The sequence below is a fragment of the Oncorhynchus masou genome, chromosome 23 (assembly GCF_036934945.1).
Source record: "Oncorhynchus masou masou isolate Uvic2021 chromosome 23, UVic_Omas_1.1, whole genome shotgun sequence".
NCBI classification, from domain to species: domain Eukaryota; kingdom Metazoa; phylum Chordata; class Actinopteri; order Salmoniformes; family Salmonidae; genus Oncorhynchus; species Oncorhynchus masou.
Genome location: NC_088234.1, coordinates 4,860,729 through 4,877,547, shown reverse-complemented (window position 1 = coordinate 4,877,547; position 16,819 = coordinate 4,860,729). Strand labels below are relative to the sequence as shown.

Below are 16,819 nucleotides of genomic sequence, written 5' to 3'. Positions count from 1 at the left end.
GAGCGGGGCCCAGAACAAACTGAAAAGAGAGCGGGGCCCAGAACAAACTGAAAGGAGAGCGGGGCCCAGAACAAACTGAAAAGAGAGCGAGGCCCAGAACAAACTGAAAGGAGAGTGGGGCCCAGAACAAACTGAAAGGAGAGCGAGGCCCAGAACAAACTGAAAGGAGAGTGGGGCCCAGAACAAACTGAAAGGAGAGCGGGGCCCAGAACAAACTGAAAGGAGAGCGGGGCCCAGAACAAACTGAAAGGAGAGCGGGGCCCAGAACAAACTAAAAGGAGAGTGGGGCCCAGAACAAACTGAAAGGAGGGAGGGGCCCAGAACAAACTGAAAGGAGGGAGGGGCCCAGAACAAACTGAAAGGAGGGAGGGGCCCAGAACAAAATGAAAGGAGGGAGGGGCCCAGAACAAACTGAAAGGAGGGAGGGGCCCAGAACAAACTTAACAGAGTGAGGGGCCCGGAACAAACTGAAAGGAGGGTGGGGCCCAGAAAAAACTGAAAGGAGGGAGGGGCCCAGAACAAAATGAAAGGAGGGAGGGGCCAAAAACAAACTGAAAGGAGGGAGGGGCCCAGAACAAACTGAAAGGAGAGCGGTGCCCAGAACAAACTGAAAGGAGGGAGGGGCCCAGAACAAACTGAAAGGAGAGTGGGGCCCAGAACACTTATTCATCTTCTTCAGAAAGAACTACTATTAAATCTAGCTCTCAACCCATTCTAATGTTAGTATTCGGGGTAGGAACTGGTTTTCAGTTTGTTCTGGGCCCCGCTCTCCTTTCAGTTTGTTCTGGGCCCCACTCTCTCAACTGGTTCAGGGAACAGAACAGAAAACTGGAAACTTGACGAACAGAACCAGAACCATGAATAAAAGTGATCCATTCTGTTCCAGAACAGAACCGTTATTTTAAAAGCATGGGAACCGGTTAATAATGTTATTTTGTGTTACGGCCATTTGTTTCGGGTCCCACAATGTCACCCAGGAACCGATTCCACTGTCTGTCTGATTCTAATGCGTTGTCACAGAGATGAGACGTTCTAGAATAACAACTTGAATAGCAGTAAAGTTAAGGGGTGATGAAGGTTCTGATTCTAATGCGTTGTCACAGAGATGGGACGTTCTAGAATAGCAGCATTCTTCAATTAGTCCCCATTCTAGAACATACAGAACACAGACAGACGGAGCACTGTCTCTCTGTCTCTAATGCTTATTGACACAGATAAATACATCTCTCTGTCTCTCTCCTTTTCATATACATATACTGTATATCCACAGTTTTTGTCACACACTGAACACACACACTGAACACACACACTGAACACACACACTGAACACATGGCAGGTAGCCTTGGACTAGTAACCGAAAAGTTGCAAGATTGAAACCCCGAGCTGGCAAGGTAAAAATCTGTTGTTCTGCCCCTGAACAAGGCAGGTAACCCACTGTTCCCCTGAACAAGGCAGTTAACCCCACTGTTCCCCTGAACAAGGCAGTTAACCCACTGTTCCTAGACCAGTTAACCCACTGTTCCCCTGAACAAGGCAGTTAACCCACTGTTCCCCTGAACCGGCAGTTAACCCACTGTTCCCCTGAACAAGGCAGTTAACCCACTGTTCCCCTGAACAAGGCAGTTAACCCACTGTTCCCTTGAACAAGGCAGTTAACCCACTGTTCCCCTGAACAAGGCAGTTAACCCACTGTTCCCCTGAACAAGGCAGTTAACCCACTGTTCCCCTGAACAAGGCAGTTAACCCACTGTTCCCCTGAACAAGGCAGTTAACCCACTGTTCCAAGGCCGTCATTGAAAATAAGAATTAGTTATTTTAACTGACTTGTCTAGTTAAAAAAAAAGGTTAAATAAAAAATGTTAAAAACACACACACTCCCTTTCTGTCCTACCCGTTTCCCGTCCTACCCGTCCTACCTGTTTCCCGTACTACCTGTTTCCGCTCCTACCCGTCCTACCCGTTTCCCGTCCTACCTGTTTCCCGTCCTACCCGTTTCCCGTCCTACCTGTTTCCCATCCTTCCTGTTTCTCGTCCTACCGGCTTCCCATCCTACCGGTTTCCCGTCCTACCTGTTTCCCCTCCTACCCGTTTCCCGTCCTACCCGTTTCCCGTCGTACCGGTTTCCCGTCCTACCCGTTTCCCGTCCTACCCGTTTCCCGTCCTACCCGTTTCCCGTCCTACCCGTTTCCCGTCGTACCGGTTTCCCGTCCTACCCGTTTCCCGTCCTACCCGTTTCCCGTCCTACCCGTTTCCCGTCCTACCAGTTTCCCGTCCTACCCGTTTCCCGTCCTACCCGTTTCCCGTCCTACCCGCTTTCCCCGTCCTACCCGTTTCCCGTCCCTACCCGTTTCCCGTCCTACCCGTTTCCCGTCCTACCGGTTTCCCATCCTACCTGTTTCCCATCCTACCCGTTTCCCGTCCTACCCGTTTCCAGTCCTACCTGTTTCCCGTCCTACCCGTCCTACCTGTTTCCCGTCCTACATGTTTCCTGTCCTACCCCCCTTACCTGTTTCCCATCCTACCTGTTTCCCATCCTACCCGTTTCCCGTCCTACCCGTTTCCCGTCCTACCTGTTTCCCGTCCTACCGTCCTACCTGTTTCCCGTCCTACCTGTTTCCCATCCTACCCGTTTTCCGTCCTACCTGTTTCCCGTCCTACCGTAATACCTGTTTCCCGTCCTACCTGTTTCCCGTCCTACCCGTTTCCCGTCCTACCCGTTTCCCGTCCTACCCGTTTCCCGTCCTACCCGTTTCCCGTCCTACCCGTTTCCGGTCCTACCCGATTCCCGTCCTACCCGATTCCCGTCCTACCCGTTTCCCGTCCTTCCCGTTTCCCGTCCTACCTGTTTCCCGTCCTACCCGTTTCCCGTCGTACCTGTTTCCCATCCTACCCGTCCTACCCGTTTCCCGTCCTACCCATTCCCCGTCCTACCCGTTTCCCGTCCTACCGGTTTCCCGTCCTACCCGATTCCCGTCCTACCCGTTTCCCTTCCTACCCGTTTCCCGTCCTACCGGTTTCCCGTCCTACCTGTTTCCCGTCCTACCTGTTTCCCATCCTACCTGTTTCCCGTCCTACCCGTCCTACCTGTTTCCCGTCCTTCCTGTTTCTTATCCTACCTGTTTCCCATTCTACCTGTTTCCCATCCTACCCGTTTCCCGTCCTACCTGTTTCCCATCCTACCCGTTTCCCATCCTACCCGTTTCCCGTCCTACCCGTTTCCCGTCCTACCCGTTTCCCGTCCTACCTGTTTCCCGTCCTACCTGTTTCCCGTCCTACCCGTTTCCCATCCTACCTGTTTCCCATCCAGTGTATAAAGCCTCTTGACAGCACCAGAGTCCAGTTTGATGGCTTCGGTGATATCCTCCAGAACCTGGTCGAAGGAATGCGCCGTCTTCTTGTTCAATAAAATCCTGACTGCTTTCCTGGGCTTCACTCCACTACGAATCACCGTGACCAGCTTCGGTTTTATAAAGTCATTACTCTCTCTGACCAGCTGTTGACCGCCCGGGCCCGGGCCCGACCCAGACCCAGACCTCGTCCCAGGGGCAGTAGGGGAACCACTAGAGGTGCCAGTGGTAACACCGGGCTTCCAGTTTGGGTTGTTGATCTTGGTGTAGTCCAGTTTACGATAGGGCTCGTTGGACGCACACACGTAGCAGTCACCTGGGAGGAGAGACATCATGAATATATCACACACACACACACACACACACACACACACACACACACACACACACACACACACACACACACACCACACCTGGAGGACAGACACTCGTCCCAGTTCAATACTCTGGTATCCATCACAACCTCTATCTCTTCAAAACATGACTAGATGTCTTTCATGTGATATGGCGAGGCAGTATTGCATATCAAACTCAGAGGTCACACCGCAGACTGTGTGTGTGTGTGTGTGTGCGTGTGCGTGTGTGTGTGTGCATGTGTGTGTGTGTGTGATGTATTCATAGTGTCTCTCCTCCAGGTGTGTGTGTGCGTGTGTGTGTGTGTGTGTGATGTATTCATAGTGTCTCTCCTCCAGGTGTGTGTGTGTGTGTGTGTGTGTGTGTGTGTGTGTGTGTGTGTCAGAGCGATCTCCCTCCTCAGGAGCAGAGTGAACAGAGCAGAAGAGGCTGTATTGGGGGCATCCTAAAATAGCACCCTATTCCCTACATAGTGCACTACAGACTGGGGGCCCATCGTGCACTACAAACTGGGGGTCCATAGTGCACTACAGACTGGGGGCCAATCGTGCACTACAGACTGGGGGCCCATAATGCACTACAGACTGGGGGCCCATATTGCACTACAGACTGGGGGCCCATAATGCACTACAGACTGGGGGCCCATAATGCACTACAGACTGGGGGCCCATAGTGCACTACAGACAGGGGGCCCATAGTGCACTACAGACTGGGGGCCCATCGTGCACTACAGACTGGGGGCCATAGTGCACTACAGACTGGGGGCCCATAGTGCACTACAGACTGGGGGCCCATAGTGCACTACAGACTGGGGGCCATAGTGCACTACAGACTGGGGGCCCATCGTGCACTACAGACTGGGGCCATAGTGCACTACAGACTGGGGGCCATAGTGCACTACAGACTGGGGGCCCATCGTGCACTACAGACTGGGGGCCATAGTGCACTACAGACTGGGGGCCCATCGTGCACTACAGACTGGGGGCCCATCGTGCACTACAGACTGGGGGCCCATAATGCACTACAGACTGGGGGCCCATAGTGCACTACAGACTGGGGGCCCATAATGCACTACAGACAGGGGGCCCATAGTGCACTACAGACAGGGGGCCCATAGTGCACTACAGACTGGGGGCCCATCGTGCACTACAGACTGGGGGCCCATCGTGCACTACAGACTGGGGGCCCATAATGCACTACAGACTGGGGGCCCATAATGCACTACAGACTGGGGGCCCATAGTGCACTACAGACTGGGGGCCCATCGTGCACTACAGACTGGGGGCCCATCGTGCACTACAGACTGGGGGCCCATCGTGCACTACAGACTGGGGGCCAATAGTCTCTGGTCAACAGTAGTGCACTACAGACTGGGGGCCAATAGTCTCTGGTCAACAGTAGTGCACTACAGACTGGGGGCCAATAGTCTCTGGTCAACAGTAGTGCACTACAGACTGGGGGCCCATAGTGCACTACAGACTGGGGGCCATAGTGCACTACAGACTGGGGGCCCATCGTGCACTACAGACTGGGGGCCCATAGTGCACTACAGACTGGGGGCCATAGTGCACTACAGACTGGGGGCCCATCGTGCACTACAGACTGGGGGCCATAGTGCACTACAGACTGGGGGCCCATAGTGCACTACAGACTGGGGGCCCATCGTGCACTACAGACTGGGGGCCCATCGTGCACTACAGACTGGGGGCCCATCGTGCACTACAGACTGGGGGCCAATAGTCTCTGGTCAACAGTAGTGCACTACAGACTGGGGGCCAATAGTCTCTGGTCAACAGTAGTGCACTACAGACTGGGGGCCCATAGTGCACTACAGACTGGGGGCCATAGTGCACTACAGACTGGGGGCCCATCGTGCACTACAGACTGGGGGCCCATAGTGCACTACAGACTGGGGGCCATAGTGCACTACAGACTGGGGGCCATAGTGCACTACAGACTGGGGGCCCATCGTGCACTACAGACAGAATAGGGTGCTATTTCTGATGCAGCCTTGGTGTCAGGCTTCATCACATCTATCATACCAACCTCTGTTTTAGGACTGCATCTCCTTGGAGTGCTCGCCGTTGCTACCTTAAAAGGAATTTCTGCACACCTCTCCTCCTCCCCTCATCTCCTCCTCTACCCCCTCTCCCCCATTTCCTCCTCTCCTTCTTATTCTCTCCCCTCCTCCTCCCCTTTCTTCTCCCCTCCTCTACCCCCCTCCCCTCCTCTACCCCCCCTCCTCCTCTCCTCTACCCCCTCTCCCATCCTCTACCCCCCCCCCTCCCCTCCTCTACCCCCCCTCCCCCTCCTCTACCCCCCCCTCCCCCTCCTCTACCCCCCTCCCCTCCTCTCTACCCCCTCCTCCTCTCCTCTACCCCCTCCTCCAACTCCCCTCCCCCTCTCCTCTCCCCTCCCCTCTACCCCCTCTCCCCTCCTCTCCCCCCTCCTCCTCTCCTCTACCCCCTCCTCCTCTCCTCTACCCCGCTCTCCCATCCTCTACCCCCTCTCCCCTCCTCTACCCCCCCCCCTCCTCTACCCCCTCCTCCTCTCCTCTACCCCCTCCTCCTCCTCCTCTGCCCCCCTCCTCTCCTCTCCCCCCTCCTCTCCTCTCTCTCTCCTCTCCCTCTCCTCTCCTCTCTCCTCTCCCCTCTCCTCTCCTCTACTGTATTCTCCTGTATTCTTTGATAACACTGTTTGACCTTGGTACTTGGTGACATTGGTAGCTATTCAAATACCTGGAGGATAGATAGTGAATGCATTTCTGCCAGTGTGGAGTGTGTGTGTGCCGTGGTGCGTGTGTGGTTTGTGTGTGTGTGTTACAGTCCTATTTGCATAAGGTAATGACAGTGCTAGTCAAGCACGTTGGGCCATTTTTGCATAATCCTCTCACCTGTCACTGTTCCCACGGGAACCTGGGCTTAGTTTAATCAGGCATAATGTTCTCTTCTTATTTTGGGTCATTTTAGAATAATTGCTTTGTAGACAAAAAAAATGACCACACCCCTTTAATTCCAGTAAATTAACTTTTGGGTGTTTCTACTGAGCAAGTTACTGACCAGGTTGAGTTACACTCTTCATCACCAGGTGAACTTTTGGGGGAGAAGCGAAATAAGGAGGAAGAGGAGGAGGGTTCTATAGTCTATTGAGATGAAGGAGAGGAGGGGGAGGAGGGTTCTATAGTCTATTGAGATTAAGAGGAGGAGGAGGAGGGTTCTATAGTCTATTGAGATGAAGGAGAGGAGGGGGAGGAGGGTTCTATAGTCTATTGAGATGAAGGAGGAGGAGGAGGAGGGTTCTATAGTCTATTGAGATGGAGGAGGAGGAGGGATCTATAGTCTATTGAGATGAAGAGGAGGAGGGGGAGGGGGAGGGTGCTATAGTCTATTGAGATGGAGGAGGAGGAGGGTTCTATAGTCTATTGAGATGAAGAGGAAGAGGAGGGTTCTATAGTCTATTGAGATGAAGAGGAGGAGGGTTCTATAGTCTATTGAGATGGAGGAGGAGGAGGGTTCTATAGTCTATTGAGATGAAGAGGAGGGTTCTATAGTCTATTGAGATGAAGAGGAGGAGGAGGGTTCTATAGTCTATTGAGATGGAGGAGGAGGAGGGTTCTATAGTCTATTGAGATGAAGAGGAGGAGGGTTCTATAGTCTATTGAGATGAAGAGGAGGAGGAGGGTTCTATAGTCTATTGAGATGAAGAGGAGGAGGGTTCTATAGTCTATTGAGATGGAGGAGGAGGAGGGTTCTATAGTCTATTGAGATGAAGATGAGGAGGAGGGTTCTATAGTCTATTGAGATGAAGAGGAGGAGGGTTCTATAGTCTATTGAGATGGAGGAGGGTTCTATAGTCTATTGAGATGAAGAGGAAGAGGAGGGTTCTATAGTCTATTGAGATGGAGAGGAAGAGGAGGGTTCTATAGTCTATTGAGATGAAGAGGAGGAGGGTTCTATAGTCTATTGAGATGAAAAGGAGGAGGAGGGTTCTATAGTCTATTGAGATGGAGGAGGAGGAGGGTTCTATAGTCTATTGAGATGAAGAGGAGGGTTCTATAGTCTATTGAGATGAAGAGGAGGAGGAGGGTTCTATAGTCTATTGAGATGGAGGAGGAGGAGGGTTCTATAGTCTATTGAGATGAAGAGGAGGGTTCTATAGTCTATTGAGATGAAGAGGAGGACGGTTCTATAGTCTATTGAGATGAAGAGGAGGAGGAGGGTTCTATAGTCTATTGAGATGAAGAGGAGGAGGGTTCTATAGTCTATTGAGATGGAGGAGGAGGAGGGTTCTATAGTCTATTGAGATGAAGAGGAAGAGGAGGGTTCTATAGTCTATTGAGATGAAGAGGAAGAGGAGGGTTCTATAGTCTATTGAGATGAAGAGGAGGAGGGTTCTATAGTCTATTGAGATGAAAAGGAGGAGGAGGGTTCTATAGTCTATTGAGATGGAGGAGGGTTCTATAGTCTATTGAGATGAAGAGGAGGGTTCTATAGTCTATTGAGATGAAGAGGAGGAGGGTTCTATAGTCTATTGAGATGAAGAGGAGGAGGGTTCTATAGTCTATTGAGATGAAGAGGAGGAGGGTTCTATAGTCTATTGAGATGGAGGACGAGGAGGAAGATTCTATAGTCTATTGAGATGGAGAAGAGGAGGGTTCTATAGTCTATTGAGAGGAGGGTTCAATAGTCTATTGAGATGGAGGAGGAGAGTTCTAAAGTCTATTGAGATGAAGGAGGAGGAGGGTTCTATAATCTATTGAGATGAAGGAGGAGGAGGGGGAGGAGGGTTCTATAGTCTATTGAGATGGAGAGGAGGAGGAGGGTTCTATAGTCTATTGAGATGGAGAGGAGGAGGAGGAGTGTTCTATAGTCTATTGAGATGAAGGAGGGGGAGGGTTCTATAGTCTATTGAGATGAAGGAGAGGAGGAGGAGTGTTCTATAGTCTATTGAGATGGAGAGGAGGAGGGTTCTATAGTCTATTGAGATGGAGGAGGAGGAGGGTTCTAAAGTCTATTGAGATGAAGAGGAGGAGGAGGGATCTATAGTCTATTGAGATGAAGATGAGGAGGAGGGATCTATAGTCTATTGAGATGAAGAGGAGGAGGAGGAGGGTTCTATAGTCTATTGAGATGGAGGAGGAGGAGGAGGGTTCTAAAGTCTATTGAGATGAAGAGGAGGAGGGTTCTATAGTCTATTGAGATGAAGATGAGGAGGAGGGATCTATAGTCTACTGAGATGAAGAGGAGGAGGAGGAGGGTTCTATAGTCTATTGAGATGAAGGAGGAGGAGGAGGAGGGTTCTAAAGTCTATTGAGATGAAGAGGAGGAGGAGGAGGGTTCAATAGTCTATTGGGATGGAGAGGAGGAGGAGGAGGGTTCTATAATCTATTGAGATGAAGAGGAGGAGGAGGAGGGTTCTATAGTCTATTGAGATGGAGAGGAGGAGGAGGAGGGTTCTATAGTCTATTGAGAAGAAGGAGGAGGAGGAGGGTTCTAAAGTCTATTGAGATGAAGAGGAGGAGGAGGGTTCAATAGTCTATTGAGATGAAGGAGTAGGAGGAGGAGGGTTCTAAAGTCTATTGAGATGAAGGAGGAGGGTTCTATAGTGTATTGAGATGAAGGAGGAGGAGGAGGAGGGGGAGGAGGGTTCTATAGTCTATTGAGATGGAGAGGAGGAGGAGGAGGGTTCTATAGTCTATTGAGATGGAGAGGAGGAGGAGGAGTGTTCTATAGTCTATTGAGATGAAGGAGGGGAGGGTTCTATAGTCTATTGAGATGAAGAGGAGGGTTCTATAGTCTATTGAGATGAAGAGGAGGAGGAGGAGGGTTCTATAGTCTATTGAGATGAAGAGGAGGAGGGTTCTATAGTCTATTGAGATGGAGGAGGAGGGTTCTATAGTCTATTGAGATGAAGATGAGGAGGAGGGATCTATAGTCTATTGAGATGAAGAGGAGGAGGAGGAGGGTTCTATAGTCTATTGAGATGAAGGAGGAGGAGGAGGAGGGTTCTAAAGTCTATTGAGATGAAGAGGAGGAGGAGGAGGGTTCTATAGTCTATTGAGATGGAGAGGAGGAGGAGGAGGGTTCTATAATCTATTGAGATGAAGAGGAGGAGGGTTCTATAGTCTATTGAGAAGGAGGAGGAGGAGGAGGAGGGTTCTAAAGTCTATTGAGATGAAGAGGAGGAGGAGGAGGGTTCAATAGTCTATTGAGATGAAGGAGGAGGAGGAGGAGGGTTCTAAAGTCTATTGAGATGAAGAGGAGGAGGAGGAGGGTTCAATAGTCTATTGAGATGAAGGAGGAGGAGGAGGGTTCTAAAGTCTATTGAGATGAAGGAGGAGGAGGGTTCTATAATCTATTGAGATGAAGGAGGAGGGTTCTATAGTGTATTGAGATGAAGGAGGAGGAGGAGGAGGGGGAGGAGGGTTCTATAGTCTATTGAGATGGAGAGGAGGAGGAGGGTTCTATAGTCTATTGAGATGGAGAGGAGGAGGAGGAGTGTTCTATAGTCTATTGAGATGAAGGAGGGGGAGGGCTCTATAGTCTATTGAGATGAAGGAGAGGAGGAGGAGTGTTCTATAGTCTATTGAGATGAAGAGGAGGAGGGTTCTATAGTCTATTGAGATGAAGAGGAGGAGGGTTCTATAGTCTATTGAGATGAAGAGGAGGAGGAGGAGGGTTCTATAGTCTATTGAGATGAGGAGGAGGAGGAGGGTTCTATAGTCTATTGAGATGAAGGAGGAGGGTTCTATAGTCTATTGAGATGGAGGAGGGTTCTATAGTCTATTGAGATGAGGAGGAGGAGGATTCTATAGTCTATTGAGATGAAGGAGGGTTCTATAGTCTATTGAGATGAAGGAGGAGGAGGGTTCTATAGTCTATTGAGATGAAGGAGGAGGGTTCTATAGTCTATTGAGATGAAGGAGGGTTCTATAGTCTATTGAGATGAAGGAGGAGGAGGGTTCTATAGTCTATTGATATGAAGGAGAGGAGGGTTCTTTTGTCTATTGAGATGAAGGAGGGGGAGGAGGGTTCTATAGTCTATTAAGATGAAGGAGGAGGAGGAGGAGGGTTCTATAGTCTATTGAGATGAAGAGGAGGAGGAGGGTTCTATAGTCTATTGAGATGAAGGAGGAGGAGGAGGGTTCTATAGTCTATTGAGATGAAGAGGAGGAGGAGGGATATATAGTCTATTGAGATGAAGGAGGAGGAGGAGGGTTCTATAGTCTATTGAGATGAAGGAGGAGGAGGAGGAGGGTTCTATAGTCTATTGAGATGAAGGAGGAGGAGGAGGGTTCTATAGTCTATTGAGATGAAGAGGAAGAGGAGGGATATATAGTCTATTGAGATGAAGAGGAGGAGGAGGGATATATAGTCTATTGAGATGGAGGAGGAGGGTTCTATAGTCTATTGAGATGAAGGAGAGGAGGAGGGTTCTATAGTCTATTGAGATGAAGAGGAGGAGGAGGGTTCTATAGTCTATTGAGATGGAGAGGAGGAGGAGGAGGGTTCTATAGTCTATTGAGATGGAGGAGGAGGAGGAGGGTTCTATAGTCTATTGAGATGGAGAGGAGGAGGAGGAGGGTTCTATAGTCTATTGAGATGAAGAGGAGGAGGAGGAGGGTTCTATAGTCTATTGAGATGGAGAGGAGGAGGAGGAGGGTTCTATAGTCTATTGAAAGGGAGAGGAGGAGGAGGAGGGTTCTATAGTCTATTGAGATGAAGAGGAGGAGGAGGAGGGTTCTATAGTCTATTGAGATGGAGGAGGAGGAGGAGGGTTCTATAGTCTATTGAAAGGGAGAGGAGGAGGAGGGTTCTATAGTCTATTGAGATGAAGAGGAGGAGGAGGAGGGTTCTATAGTCTATTGAGATGAGGAGGAGGAGGAGGAGGGTTCTATAGTCTATTGAGATGAAGGAGGAGGAGGAGGAGGAGGAGGAGGGTTCTATAGTCTATTGAGATGGAGAGGAGGAGGAGGAGGGTTCTATAGTCTATTGAGATGAAGAGGAGGAGGAGGAGGGTTCTATAGTCTATTGAGATGAAGGAGGAGGAGGAGGAGGGTTCTATAGTCTATTGAGATGGAGGAGGAGGAGGGTTCTATAGTCTTTTGAAAGGGGGAGGAGGAGGGTTCTATAGTCTATTGAGATGAAGAGGAGGAGGAGGGTTCTATAGTCTATTGAGATGAAGAGGAGGAGGAGGAGGGTTCTATAGTCTATTGAGATGAAGAGGAGGAGGAGGAGGGTTCTATAGTCTATTGAGATGAAGGAGAGGAGGAGGAGGGTTCTATAGTCTGTTGAGATGAAGAGGGGGTAGGGTTCTATAGTCTATTGAGATGGAGGAGGAGGAGGGTTCTATAGTCTATTGAGATGAAGGAGGAGGAGGAGGAGGGTTCTATAGTCTATTGAGATGAAGAGGAGGAGGAGGAGGAGGGTTCTATAGTCTATTGAGATGAAGGAGAGGAGGAGGAGGAGGGTTCTATAGTCTATTGAGATGAAGAGGAGGAGGAGGGTTCTATAGTCTATTGAGATGAAGGAGGAGGAGGGTTCTATAGTCTATTGAGATGAAGGAGGAGGAGGAGGAGGGTCCTATAGTCTATTGAGATGGAGGAGGAGGGTTCTATAGTCTATTGAGATGAAGAGGGGGGGAGGGTTCTATAGTCTATTGAGATGAAGGAGGAGGAGGGTTCTATAGTCTATTGAGATGAAGGAGGAGGAGGAGGAGGGTTCTATAGTCTATTGAGATGGAGGAGGAGGAGGAGGGTTCTATAGTCTATTCAGATGAAGAGGAGGAGGGTTGTGTAGTCTATTGAGATGAAGAGGAGGAAGAGGAGGAGGGTTCTATAGTCTATTGAGATGAAGAGGAGGAGGAGGAGGAGGAGGAGGGTTCTATAGTCTATTGAGATGGAGGAGGAGGAGGAGGGTTCTATAGTCTATTCAGATGAAGAGGAGGAGGGTTGTGTAGTCTATTGAGATGAAGAGGAGGAAGAGGAGGGTTCTATAGTCTATTGAGATGAAGAGGAGGAGGAGGAGGAGGAGGAGGGTTCTATAGTCTATTGAGATGAAGAGGAGGAGGAGGGTTCTGTAGTCTATTGAGATGAAGAGAGGAGGAGGAGGAGGTTTCTATAGTCTATTGAGATGAAGAGGAGGAGGAGGAGGGTTCTGTAGTCTATTGAGATGAAGAGGAGGAGGAGGGGGAGGAGGGTTCTATAGTCTAATGAGATGAAGAGGAGGAGGAGGAGGGTTCTATAGTCTATTGAGATGAAGAGGAGGAGGAGGAGGAGGAGGAGGGTTTTATAGTCTATTGAGATGAAGATGAAGAGGAAGAGGAGGAGGAGAGTTCTATAGTCTATTGAGATGAAGAGGAGGAAGAGGAGGAGGGTTGTATAGTCTATGCAGCCAGAGTGGCCTCAACACTGAGACACAGACAGGGCATGTCAGTCGATGTGACCTATACTGCCAGTCTCTCTCTAAACCCTGCCCACTCATTGACCCGGTAAGAGCAGCACTTACCGCTACTCTACATCCTGGCTGGCTCCATCACGTTTACCGGGTAGAGCGACCGTTAATGGAACAAGAGACTGTTTTTCCATTTCCAGGGAACTTTCCATGATTACACATGGTGGGTGGGTGAGTGAGTGGGTGGGTGGGTGTGTGTTGGGGGGGGGGGGGGGGGTAAAGGTCAGGTCATTCAGGATCCAAGGCAAAATTCGATGTCTGTCCAGGTACCAAGGATGTCGGGAGATGACTTAAAAACCGTCCACTCGGAGTGAACGCTCTAACCATCAGGTAGGCTTGCGGTTAACACCGAGCTCCGACTCCGAGGGTTGTGTGTTCAATCCCAGTGCTCGCCACTAGCCTTTTTTAACCCCTTTCCCAAACCTTAACCTTTAACTTAACCATTCATATCTCTATCCTGAACCTTAACCATTCATATCTCTATCCCCAACCTTAACCCTTCATAACCCTATCCCAGACCTTAACCCTTATCTTAACCATTCATAACCCTATCCCAGACCTTAACCATTCATAACCCTATCCCAGACCTTAACCATTCATAACCCTATCCCAGACCTTAACCATTCATAACCCTATCCCCAACCTTAACCATTCATAACCCTATCCCAGACCTTAACCATTCATAACCCTATCCCAGACCTTAACCCTTATCTTAACCATTCATAACCCTATCCCAGACCTTAACCATTCATAACCCTATCCCAGACCTTAACCATTCATAACCCTATCCCAGACCTTAACCATTCACAACCCTATCCCAGACCTTAACCATTCATAACCCTATCCCAGACCTTAACCCTTATCTTAACCATTCATAACCCTATCCCAGACCTTAACCAATCATAACCCTATCCCAATCATTAACCATTCAGAATGAAATGTGATGTTTATGGACAAACGTGAGACAGTGAGAGCTTGTTGGTGTTCTTCCTCATTACCTAATCCAGGCTAGAGATTGGTTGATTGATCATTTGAATTACTGATTGATTAATATATTTGTCTCCTTCTGGGGACATTAACTGATAAATGCGAATTCAGGTGAGACTTTTAGATGTGATGGACACAGACACACACGCACGCACACACATACCCACACACACACACATGCAAGCACGCAGACACACACAGACACGCACACACACGCACACACTCTCTCTTACCCTCTGCCAGTTCATCCATAGAAGTGATCTTCTTGATCCCGTCCACCGTATAGATGGCGCGCACGCCCTGAGGCAGGTGCAGGTTGTCCGCCAGGGACCGGGTCAGCTCCATCAGCAGCGCATCATATGACCGGAACCTGTCGTTAGAGACCGCATACACGAGTCCCTTGAAATACCTGTCCCCATTCCGGTAGAACCTGACCTTCTTGGCACGTTTCTCTGAGGTGAGAGTCTGCAGCGTGCGCGTGCGGTAGTAGCTGCAGTTGGCGCTGTGCGCGGGGCTTGGCACCAGGCTGCTGCCTCTCGAACCGGATCCCCCGCCGGTAGAAGCACCAGTGGAGCGAGTGGACCGGCTACGACGAGCCTTGTCCCGTTCATCGAAATGTTCCAGCTCGATAGTCTTGTTGAGAGACATCGCGGTTACCGTTAACTATGGATTCACACAGATTCACAGTTATTTTCTCCCGGTTACCGAACCTTTTATTCCATTGTCATCATCAGCATGTGGTAGAATGAAAAGGGACCCTGGGAGCAGCCTAACCGTCCATCTATTCACGATAATCACAACTCGTCAGTCAGTCAACATCCCCTTATAATAGGTTACACCGGGCATGGTCTGTAGCCTAGCGATTACCGGTTCCTTGTTAACACACTGATGCTGCTCCTGCTGCTGCTGCTACGTGAGCATGTTCGGTTGGCGGTTTTACTGTAGCCAATAGCGGTCCAGCCCTCCTCCGAAGGTCTGTCTGTCTGTCTGCCGCTGGGCTGGGCTGGGCGGTGATGATGAGGTGCGTATAGAGGGAGAAAAGGGATCCAGCACGTCACACCAGCATCTTACTGTAGCATCATCATCATCATCATCTGACCGGTCTATTGTAGCGTGATGCTGAAGAAACGGTGTAGGCTATTTTCTAACCAATCAATACACTACTCTAGAGTGCATCCCACGTCCACATGACAGGCAACCTCCTTGTAGACTAAATGGAGAAATTGTAGGTTAATTCTATAATCAAACGTTGTAGCCTAGGACATTGTTCTCCGTCAGAAAGTATATGTTTAACTAGAATAGATGAATACTAGGACATTGATTTGTCTTGGACTGTGGATTAACAGCGGATGTGTCTTCACGGTGGGAATCGGTTGCTATGGGCTCGCTCTGCCACGTCTGGTTTGATATTCCTGGGATTCGCGAGTGTTAAAAAAAAAAAAGAAGGAATCCAGGAATCCCGAATAGTCCAAATTTAGGAAGCAGAAACGTCACCAACCAACCATCGATGTTTTAATTTCATTCCGGGCGTGCGACAATTTCTACGTTCTGCACACGCGCGATCGGTGCCCAACGGCAGGGTTGCGACAGGCGCGAGACAGCGTAGCTGCGGAGAGAGCGAGTCAGAGACAAAGAGCGTCCTGCGTGATTATCACAACCCAGTCCTATTCTCTCCCCGGTGCTGTGCTAGTATTAGGGGATAGCGAGCTCCTCGAGCAGGTGAGCAGAGGACCCAAACGTCTAGCGCGTGCTCCCGGGGAGAAGGAGGAGAGGAGGAGCCAGGTTATTTCCGGGTCCTAGCGCCGTTAGTTCAATCATTAACCGGTCTACTACCTCATCTGAAGCATAATTATAACAGACTTCACATCGTTTTTCTTCCATTGAATGTTTGACAACGTTAGGCTAATAGTAACCGTTCTAAAAACGGGTAGGAAATTACTTCTGATTGGATTCTTCTCCTCATGTTCTAAACAGACCTATAACAATAGCCTCCTGCAATCACTTAACGTAATGAATTATTAAACCCTGTATGTGATGACTGGACTGTTGTATTCTGACTGACTGGGTGTGGCACAGCAGTCAGAGAGTGCATTTATTAGGAGAAGGCCCTGGTCCCACCCACAGACCCCAGCTGTCCGCTCGGCTGAGGGTTCAACACCACGGCCGTGCAAGGCTCTACAACCTGAACCAATAAGGGTTCAACACCACGGCCGTGCACGGCTCTACAACCTTAACCAATAAGGGTTCAACACCACGGCCGTGCACGGCTCTACAACCTTAACCAATAAGGGTCCAGAACCACAGGCCGTGCACGGCTCCACAACCTTAACCAATAAGGGTCCAGAACCACAGGCCGTGCACGGCTCTACAACCTTAACCAATAAGGGTCCAGAACCACAGGCCGTGCACGGCTCTACAACCTTAACCAATAAGGGTCCAGAACCACAGGCCGTGCACGGCTCCACAACCTTAACCAATAAGGTTCCAGAACCACAGGCCGTGCACGGCTCCACAACCTTAACCAATAAGGTTCCAGAACCACAGGCCGTGCACGGCTCTACAACCTTAACCAATAAGGGTCCAGAACCACAGGCCGTGCACGGCTCCACAACCTTAACCAATAAGGTTCCAGAACCACAGGCCGTGCACGGCTCCACAACCTTAACCAATAAGGTTCC

General features: G+C 49.9%; 1 pseudogene; it reads right to left on the bottom strand.

Annotated features, from left to right (window-relative positions):
* LOC135510202 (serine/threonine-protein kinase DCLK2-like) overlaps positions 1-15,162 on the bottom strand; it is a 42,437-nt pseudogene extending 27,275 nt beyond the window's left edge.
* Between the last annotated feature and the right edge of the window lie 1,657 nt (positions 15,163-16,819).